Source organism: Phyllobates terribilis, unplaced genomic scaffold, assembly GCF_046119375.1.
Source record: "Phyllobates terribilis strain yellow unplaced genomic scaffold, ASM4611937v1 Scaffold_11__3_contigs__length_659146591, whole genome shotgun sequence".
In the NCBI taxonomy this organism is placed as follows: Eukaryota; Metazoa; Chordata; class Amphibia; order Anura; family Dendrobatidae; genus Phyllobates; species Phyllobates terribilis.
Genome location: NW_027362771.1, coordinates 613,752,779 through 613,762,398, shown reverse-complemented (window position 1 = coordinate 613,762,398; position 9,620 = coordinate 613,752,779).

The window sequence follows — 9,620 nt, the reverse complement described above, 5'->3', positions numbered from 1 at the left end:
CTTCCGGATCTGCACATTCCTAAACCATGAATCTGCAAAAACACAAGTGCACGCCCTCATTATCTCCCGCCTCGACTACTGCAACCTCGTGCTCTGTGGCCTCCCTTCCAACACTCTTGCACCCCTCCAATCTATCCTAAACTCTGCTGCTCGACTAATCCACCTGTCCCCCGTTATTCCCCGGCCTCTCCTCTCTGTAGATCCCTTCACTGGCTCCCCATCGCTCAGAGACTCCAGTTCAAGACCCTAACCCTGACATACAAAGCCATCCACAACCTGTCTCCTCCATATATCTGTGACCTAGTCTCCCGGTACATACCTGCACGCAACCTCCGATCCTCACAAGATCTCCTTCTCTACTCCCCTCTTATCTCCTCTTCCCAAGATTTCTCCCGTGCTTCCCCCCTACTCTGGAACTCTCTACCCCAACACATCAGGCTCTCGTCTACCGTGGAAACCTTCAAAAGGAACCTGAAGACCCACCTCTTCCGACAAGCCTACAACCTGCAGTAACCACCGCTCCACCATACCGCTGCACGACCAGCTGTACCCTCACCTACTGTATCCTCACCCATCCCCTGTAGACTGTGAGCCCTCGCAGGCAGGGTCCTCGCTCCACCATACCGCTGCACGACCAGCTCTACCCTCACCTACTGTATCCTCACCCATCCCTTGTAGATTGTGAGCCCTCGCAGGCAGGGTCCTCGCTCCACCATACCGCTGCACGACCAGCTCTATCCTCACCTACTGTATCCTCACCCATCCCTTGTAGATTGTGAGCCCTCGCGGGCAGGGTCCTCGCTCCACCATACCGCTGCACGACCAGCTCTACCCTCACCTACTGTATCCTCACCCATCCCCTGTAGATTGTGAGCCCTCGCGGGCAGGGTCCTCGCTCCACCATACCACTGCACGACCAGCTCTACCCTCACCTACTGTATCCTCACCCATCCCCTGTAGACTGTGAGCCCTCGCGGGCAGGGTCCTCGCTCCACCATACCGCTGCACGACCAGCTCTACCCTCACCTACTGTATCCTCACCCATCCCCTGTAGACTGTGAGCCCTCGCGGGCAGGGTCCTCGCTCCACCATACCACTGCACGACCAGCTCTACCCTCACCTACTGTATCCTCACCCATCCCCTGTAGACTGTGAGCCCTCGCGGGCAGGGTCCTCGCTCCACCATACCGCTGCACGACCAGCTCTACCCTCACCTACTGTATCCTCACCCATCCCCTGTAGATTGTGAGCCCTCGCAGGCAGGATCCTCGCTCCACCATACCGCTGCACGACCAGCCCTACCCTCACCTAATGTATCCTCACCCATCCTCTGTAGACTGTGATCCCTCGCGGGCAGGGTCCTCTCTCCACCATACCGCTGCACGACCAGCCCTACCCTCACCTACTGTATCCTCACCCATCCCTTGTAGACTGTGAGCCCTCGCGGGCAGGGTCCTTGCTCCACCATACCACTGCACGACCAGCTCTATGATCACCTACTGTATCCTCACCCATCCCCTGTAGACTGTGAGCCCTCGCGGGCAGGGTCCTCGCTCCACCATACCACTGCACGACCAGCTGTACCCTCACCTACTGTATCCTCACCCATCCCCTGTAGACTGTGAGCCCTCGCGGGCAGGGTCCTCTCTCCACCATATCGCTGCACGACCAGCTCTACCCTCACCTACTGTATCCTCACCCATCCCCTGTAGATTGTGAGCCGTCGCAGGCAGGATCCTCGCTCCACCATACCGCTGCACGACCAGCCCTACCCTCACCTACTGTATCCTCACCCATCCCCTGTAGACTGTGATCCCTCGCAGGCAGGGTCCTCTCTCCACCATACTGCTGCACGACCAGCCCTACCCTCACCTACTGTATCCTCACCCATCCCTTGTAGACTGTGAGCCCTCGCGGGCAGGGTCCTTGCTCCACCATACCGCTGCACGACCAGCTCTACCCTCACCTACTGTATCCTCACCCATCCCTTGTAGACTGTGAGCCCTCGCAGGCAGGGTCCTCGCTCCACCATACCGCTGCACGACCAGCTCTACCCTCACCTACTGTATCCTCACCCATCCCCTGTAGACTGTGAGCCCTCGCGGGCAGGGTCCTCGCTCCACCATACCGCTGCACGACCAGCTCTACCCTCACCTACTGTATCCTCACCCATCCCCTGTAGACTGTGAGCCCTCGCGGGCAGGGTCCTCGCTCCACCATACCGCTGCACGACCAGCTCTACCCTCACCTACTGTATCCTCACCCATCCCCTGTAGACTGTGAGCCCTCGCGGGCAGGGTCCTCGCTCCACCATACCGCTGCACGACCAGCTCTACCCTCACCTACTGTATCCTCACTCATCCCCTGTAGTCTGTGAGCCCTCGCGGGCAGGGTCCTCGCTCCACCATACCGCTGCACGACCAGCCCTACCCACACCTACTGTATCCTCACTCATCCCCTGTAGTCTGTGAGCCCTCGCAGGCAGGGTCCTCGCTCCACCATACCGCTGCACGACCAGCCCTACCCACACCTACTGTATCCTCACTCATCCCCTGTAGTCTGTGAGCCCTCGCGTGCTGGGTCCTCGCTCCACCATACCGCTGCATGACCAGCCCTACCCACACCTACTGTATCCTCACTCATCCCCTGTAGTCTGTGAGCCCTCGCAGGCAGGGTCCTCGCTCCACCATACCGCTGCACGACCAGCTCTACCTCCACCTACTGTATCCTCACCCATCCCTTGTAGATTGTGAGCCCTCGCAGGCAGGGTCCTCGCTCCACCATACCGCTGCACGACCAGCTCTACCCTCACCTACTGTATCCTCACCCATCCCTTGTAGACTGTGAGCCCTCGCGGGCAGGGTCCTCGCTCCACCATACCGCTGCACGACCAGCTCTACCCTCACCTACTGTATCCTCACCCATCCCCTGTAGACTGTGATCCCTCGCGGGCAGGGTCCTCGCTCCACCATACCGCTCCACGACCAGCTCTACCCTCACCTACTGTATCCTCACCCATCCCCTGTAGACTGTGAGCCCTCGGGGGCAGGGTCCTCTCTCCACCATACCGCTGCACGACCAGCTCTACCCTCACCTACTGTATCCTCACCCATCCCCTGTAGACTGTGAACCCTCGCGGGCAGGGTCCTCGCTCCACCATACCGCTGCACGAACAGCTCTACCCTCACCTACTGTATCCTCACCCATCCCTTGTAGACTGTGAGCCCTCGCGGGCAGGGTCCTCGCTCCACCATACCGCTGCATGACCAGCTCTACCCTCACCTACTGTATCCTCACCCATCCCTTGTAGACTGTGAGCCCTCGCGGGCAGGATCCTCGCTCCACCATACCGCTGCACGACCAGCTCTACCCTCACCTACTGTATCCTCACCCATCCGTTGTAGACTGTGAGCCCTCGCGGGCAGGATCTTCGCTCCACCATACCGCTGCACGACCAGCTCTACCCTCACCTACTGTATCCTCACCCATCCCTTGTAGATTGTGAGCCCTCGCGGGCAGGATCCTCGCTCCACCATACCGCTGCACAACCAGCTCTACCCTCACCTACTGTATCCTCACCCATCCCTTGTAGATTGTGAGCCCTCGCGGGCAGGATCCTTGCTCCACCATACCGCTGCACGACCAGCTCTACCCTCACCTACTGTATCCTCACCCATCCCCTGTAGACTGTGATCCCTCGCGGGCAGGGTCCTCGCTGCACCATACCGCTCCACGACCAGCTCTACCCTCACCTACTGTATCCTCACCCATCCCCTGTAGACTGTGAGCCCTCGGGGGCAGGGTCCTCTCTCCACCATACCGCTGCACGACCAGCTCTACCCTCACCTACTGTATCCTCACCCATCCCTTGTAGATTGTGAGCCCTCGCGGGCAGGGTCCTCTCTCCACCATACCGCTGCATGACCAGCTCTACCCCCACCTACTGTATCCTCACCCATCCCCTGTAGACTGTGAGCCCTCGCGGGCAGGGTCCTCGCTCCACCATACCGCTGCACGACCAGCTCTACCCTCACCTACTGTATCCTCACCCATCCCTTGTAGATTGTGAGCCCTCGCGGGCAGGGTCCTCTCTCCACCATACCGCTGCATGACCAGCTCTACCCCCACCTACTGTATCCTCACCCATCCCCTGTAGACTGTGAGCCCTCGCAGGCAGGATCCTCGCTCCACCATACCGCTGCACGACCAGCTCTACCCTCACCTACTGTATCCTCACCCATCCCTTGTAGATTGTGAGCCCTCGCGGGCAGGGTCCTCTCTCCACCATACCGCTGCATGACCAGCTCTACCCTCACCTACTGTATCTTCACCCATCCCTTGTAGACTGTGAGCCCTCGCGGGCAGGGTCCTCTCTCCACCATACCGCTGCACGACCAGCTCTGCCCTCACCTACTGTATCCTCACCCATCCCCTGTAGACTGTGAGCCCTCGCAGGCAGGGTCCTCTCTCCACCATACCGCTGCATGACCAGCTCTACCCTCACCTACTGTATCTTCACCCATCCCTTGTAGACTGTGAGCCCTCGCGGGCAGGGTCCTCTCTCCACCATACCGCTGCACGACCAGCTCTACTCTCACCTACTGTATCCTCACCCATCCCCTGTAGACTGTGAGCCCTCGCAGGCAGGGTCCTCTCTCCACCATACCGCTGCACGACCAGCCCTACCCTCACCTACTGTATCCTCACTCATCCCCTGTAGACTGTGAGCCCTCGCAGGCAGGGTCCTCTCTCCACCATACCGCTGCATGACCAGCTCTACCCTCACCTACTGTATCCTCACCCATCCCCTGTAGACTGTGAGCCCTGCGGGCAGGGTCCTCTCTCCACCATACCGCTGCATGACCAGCTCTACCCTCACCTACTGTATCCTCACCCATCCCCTGTAGACTGTGAGCCCTCGCGGGCAGGGTCTTCTCTCCTCCTGGACCAGTCGCCGTCACGTTTTGTTAAGATTATTGTAATTGTTCTTGTATTATACCCCTTTTTCATATGTAAAGCGCCATGGAATAAATGGCGCTATAATAAATAATAATAATAAATTTAGACCACTTTTTTACTTTGCGCAAAATTTATGAACTGTGTGCGACATGTTGAAGAATTTGCTGAAGAATACAGCAGTGAATGCCACAAATAAAAAAAGAAAAATGCCATAAAAAAAAACAACAACTTAATGATAAATTAGAGCCTTAAACTCTAAAAATGAACCACAGCAAGCCAACAGATACTGAATCAGCAGAACTCTAGATGCAGCTCTGGATGTAACTGGAGGACACAACATGAAGTCAGTCTGTCAGTGTAACCTAAAGGGAGGCATCGCAATGTAAGGTCCTAACGAAGACGCACACTGAAGTTTTGAGTGCAGCTCTGGAGGTGACAGCAGTATAAACCATGATATTATTCCAAATAAAAAAAAAAAACAAAGTGAATTAAAACCTGTAAAATAATTATCAGATGGCGGAAATTCATCCACAATATGTTTTCTCTACTAGATTTGAATGTGAATTGAGCTAATCTGACCGCCTCGCCCTGGAGGGAAGACTAACAATGCCGCACAGCAGAGCAGGCTCTACAGTCAGCAGAGGGGGTGCTGCCATGTGTGTACCCCTTATAGGATAAAAAAACGGGAGTGCGGGATGAGAAGTATCTCAAGATAAAAAGACAAAGTTATCCTGTATACTGGGTTACATAGGAGCAGTATTATAGTAGTTATATTCTTGTACATAGGAGCAGTATTATAGTAGTTATATTCTTGTACATAGGGGCAGTATTATAGTAGTTATATTCTTGTACATAGGGGGCAGTATTATAGCAGTTATATTCTTGTACATAGGAGCAGTATTATAGTAGTTATATTCTTGTACATAGGGGCAGTATTATAGTAGTTATATTCTTGTACATAGGGGGCAGTATTATAGCAGTTATATTCTTGTATATAGGGGCCAGTATTATAGTAGTTATATTCTTGTACATAGGGGGTAGTATTATAGTAGTTATATTCTTGTATATAGGAGCAGTATTATAGTAGTTATATTCTTGTACATAGGAGCAGTATTATAGTAGTTATATTCTTGTACATAGGAGCAGTATTATAGTAGTTATATTCTTGTACATAGGGGGCAGTATTATAGTAGTTATATTCTTGTACATAGGGGGCAGTATTATAGTAGTTATATTCTTGTACATAGGAGCTGTATTATAGTAGTTATATTCTTGTACATAGAGGCAGTATTATAGTAGTTATATTCTTGTACATAGGAGCAGTATTATAGTAGTTATATTCTTGTACATAGGGGCAATATTATAGTAGTTATATTCTTGTACATAGGGGCAGTATTATAGTAGTTATATTCTTGTACATAGGGGCAATATTATAGTAGTTATATTCTTGTACATAGGGGCAGTATTATAGTAGTTATATTCTTGTACATAGGAGCAGTATTATAGTAGTTATATTCTTGTACATAGGGGGCAGTATTATAGTAGTTATATTCTTGTACATAGGAGCAGTATTATAGTAGTTATATTCTTGTACATAGGGGCAGTATTATAGTAGTTATATTCTTGTACATAGGAGCAGTATTATAGTAGTTATATTCTTGTACATAGGGGGCAGTATTATAGTAGTTATATTCTTGTACATAGAGGCAGTATTATAGTAGTTATATTCTTGTACATAGGGGCAGTATTATAGTAGTTATATTCTTGTACATAGGAGCAGTATTATAGTAGTTATATTCCTGTACATAGGGGACAGTATTATAGTAGTTATATTCTTGTACATAGGGGTCAGTATTATAGTAGTTATATTCTTGTACATAGGAGCAGTATTATAGTAGTTATATTCTTGTACATAGGGGCAGTATTATAGTAGTTATATTCTTGTACATAGGGGCAGTATTATAGTAGTTATATTCTTGTACATAGGGGTCAGTATTATAGTAGTTATATTCTTGTACATAGAGGGCAGTATTATAGTAGTTATATTCTTGTACATAGGGGCAGTATTATAGTAGTTATATTCTTGTACATAGGGGGCAGCATTATAGTAGTTATATTCTGGTACATAGAGGCAGTATTATAGTAGTTATATTCATGTACATAGGGGGCAGTATTATAGTAGTTATATTATTGTACATAGGAGCAGTATTATAGTAGTTATATTCTTGAACATAGGGAGCAGTATTATAGTAGTTATATTCTTGTACATAGGGGCAGTATTATAGTAGTTATATTCTTATACATAGGAGCAGTATTATAGTAGTTATATTCTTGTACATAGGGGCAGTATTATAGTAGTTATATTCTTATACATAGGAGCAGTATTATAGTAGTTATATTCTTGTACATAGGGGCAGTATTATAGTAGTTATATTCTTGTACATAGAGGCAGTATTATAGTAGTTATATTCTTGTACATAGGGGTCAGTATTATAGTAGTTATATTCTTGTACATAGGAGCAGTATTATAGTAGTTATATTCTTGTACATAGGGGCAGTATTATAGTAGTTATATTCTTATACATAGGGGCAGTATTATAGTAGTTATATTCTTGTACATAGGAGCAGTATTATAGTAGTTATATTCTTGTACATAGGGGCAGTATTATAGTAGTTATATTCTTGTACATAGGGGCAGTATTATAGTAGTTATATTCTTGTACATAGGGACAGTATTATAGTAGTTATATTCTTGTACATAGGGGCAGTATTATAGTAGTTATATTCTTGTACATAGGGGGCAGTATTATAGTAGTTATATTCTTGTACATAGGGGCAGTATTATAGTAGTTATATTCTTGTACATAGGAGCAGTATTATAGTAGTTATATTCTTGTACATAGGGGCAGTATTATAGTAGTTATATTCTTGTACATAGGGGCAGTATTATAGTAGTTATATTCTTGTACATAGGGACAGTATTATAGTAGTTATATTCTTGTACATAGGGGCAGTATTATAGTAGTTATATTCTTGTACATAGGGGGCAGTATTATAGTAGTTATATTCTTGTACATAGGGGCAGTATTATAGTAGTTATATTCTTGTACATAGGAGCAGTATTATAGTAGTTATATTCTTGTACATAGGAGCAGTATTATAGTAGTTATATTCTTGTACATAGGAGCAGTATTATAGTATTATATTCTTATACATAGGAGCAGTATTATAGTAGTTATATTCTTGTACATAGGGGCAGTATTATAGTAGTTATATTCTTGTACATAGGGGCAGTATTATAGTAGTTATATTCTTGTACATAGGGGGCAGTATTATAGTAGTTATATTCTTGTACATAGGGGGCAGTATTATAGTAGTTATATTCTTGTACATAGGAGCAGTATTATAGTAGTTATATTCTTGTACATAGGAGGAGTATTATAGTAGTTATATTCTTGTACATAGGGAGCAGTATTATAGTAGTTATATTCTTGTACATAGGGGGCAGTATTATAGTAGTTATATTCTTGCACATAGGGGCAGTATTATAGTAGTTATATTCTTGTACATAGGAGGCAGTATTATAGTAGTTATATTCTTGTACATAGGAGGCAGTATTATAGTAGTTATATTCTTGAACATGGGGGCAGTATTATAGTAGTTATATTCTTGTACTTAGGGGCAGTATTATAGTAGTTATATTCTTGTACTTAGGGGCAGTATTATAGTAGTTATATTCTTGAACATGGGGGCAGTATTATAGTAGTTATATTCTTGTACTTAGGGGCAGTATTATAGTAGTTATATTCTTGTACTTAGGGGCAGTATTAGAGTCGTTTTATTCCTGTACATATATTTTGTACATGAGGGCATTGTTATGGATGGTTTTTATTAACATATATTTTAGCATTGGAGGCAGTATTATTTAGCAGTATTATATAGGTGTGACTGCGTTGTGTTGCTTGTTGCACTGATTGACTTCTTCTGACTCCCAATTCTGTTCATTAACAATGGATATTTCACACTTCATTTGGTTTAACTTTTGTTCCTTTCTCTTCCCTAGAAAAGCGTTAACTCTTTGTGTGGAGGATGATGCAGGAAGGATTCCTGAGACTCAGATTTGCCAAAGCAGTGAATGGTTTTGGTTTCTGAACTTCTGAATCTACAAAATGAAATCTTCATTTTCGAGATTGTCATTTATCGCTTCCCGGCAGCTGATCTGCTGCTAATTCTGAACGTTCATTTGGGTTTAGATTATTTTTGTTTTCCTGGTTTTACCATAAATGCAAAAGTAGATCAGAATACTGTTTGGCAAAAATTAAAGAAGAATGAGGAGTATGATCAGGGCTGAAGCAAAGGAGCGAAAAAAATCACAGATTTGATCACATTTTATTAAAAGTTTGGACACACCTTCTCATTTAAAGATTTTTCTGTATTTTCATGACTATGAAAATTGTACATTCACACTGAAGGCATCAAAACTATGAATTACCACATGTGGAATTATATACTTAACAAAAAAGTGTGAAACAACTGAAAATATGTCTTATATTCTAGGTTCTTCATAGTAGCCACCTTTTGCTTTGATGACTGCTTTGCACACTCTTGACATATTTTCAGTTGTTTCACACTTTTTTGTTAAGTATATAATTCCACATGTG